This window comes from Buceros rhinoceros, unplaced genomic scaffold (genome assembly GCF_000710305.1).
Source record: "Buceros rhinoceros silvestris isolate BGI_N320 unplaced genomic scaffold, ASM71030v1 scaffold9759, whole genome shotgun sequence".
Classification (NCBI taxonomy): domain Eukaryota; kingdom Metazoa; phylum Chordata; class Aves; order Bucerotiformes; family Bucerotidae; genus Buceros; species Buceros rhinoceros.
In genome coordinates this window covers 25,593-27,105 of record NW_010432142.1, presented here as the reverse complement: position 1 = coordinate 27,105, position 1,513 = coordinate 25,593, and positions in this window count along the sequence as shown.

The following is a 1,513-nucleotide window of genomic DNA, read 5'->3' as shown; positions in this document are numbered from 1 at the left end:
ACTGTGTCACAGTTATTTCCCTTCAGGGACTTGCTCACACAGGAGCCAGCTCGCACCTCATAGCAGCAGCTAGGTCTTTGCCTAGCTCAAGCGTTCCTTGCCTCACAGTCAGCATCCCAATATTCAAAACGCAGTTTTCCACCAAGAGAAAAGAGTGGGGAAAATAAAACGAGAGCCCGTGGCATATTGATTTGCTTTCTTGGCAAGTGCAATATTAGGCAGAAGAATCTGAGCCACTCATTTTGTCTCTGCTTAATATGGAGCTGCACTGACAAGAATGGGCAAAGAAGAATCATCACTGCTGCCAAATAAGCCTCTGGTTTCCTCACGTGGCGAATGCAGCACACTTCACCACGTGTGAGGTTTACCTCACAGCAGAAACTGACCTCATACAATTTCGTCGTTCGAAGCAGGTAGGTGAGAACCATCAGAGAAAGCAGCCAAGGGATGGAGGTTGAAGTGCGCCAGGATCAGCAAACAGCCAGTGCATGGTGGGGAAAGCAGTAAGAGGGAAAGAAAGGAAGGGAATTGTTCGGCTCATCATTTCACTGCAAGAGCAAAAGGACACTTCAGATTGAAAGACAACAACTAAATCTGACTTAAGAAAGCCCTATATACACCCACTGGAGCTGGAAGTCATGATGGGACAGGAAGCATCTTTGAAGATAGTTCAAGAGTGTGGAATAAATTCTTCAAAGAATTCATCACAACTGTCTGCTTCAAGGGTAAGGTGTGCATCCCTGAATTCCTTTTTTCTAACTGTCTAAGTCAGACTAACAAAAGATACCACATTTTGATATGGGATTTGCCTCAGTACAAAAGGAACTTCTAGGTGCCTTGGCTTGTCTCAGCTGAAGAAGAATCCACGTGCCCAAGAATTTGATCATTTTCTTCACTATACACACCAGCACATATACTTGAAGAATCCCAGCAAACTATAAAGAGGACAGGATACTCCTCCCACTGCAAGACACAGTTTTTAGCCACAAACTAGTAAAATCAGCCCTTTTCTCCTTCAGGATTTATTAGACTTGTGTTTAAAGACGTCGGGGAAAGGCACTGGGCAAACAGCAGAGCTGGGTTATAGGAACCAGGGCCAGCGTGAGCGGGCTGGCACAAATGCCTTCTGCTAGGGCTGATGAAATGAGAAAGGAGACAAGGTTTTAGCCAGCTTGCTTTCATCCACCCTAGTGAAAGATTCCTCCACTCCAGTGCCCAAGTGGACATCAGCAGCACTGGCTTCCAGGCTCCGGTACACATTGTGATAGGCAAGTCCACTGATTTTTTCGTATTTTTTAAGCACAAACTTTGTACAAACGAATGCTGATCATTTCCTGCAGTGAAGAGAGGTGTGGAAAAGACTGTTTTAAAGTTCTCCACCTCTGTTTTCAGTGGTAAAGACACAGGTGATGACTTGAATTACGAATCTTAGACAGCTGCACTTTGATGTATACAGAAAAGAGCACGCATGTAAAAGAAGCCTTTTTTTACCGCCCCTAGGAGATTCAGCAGG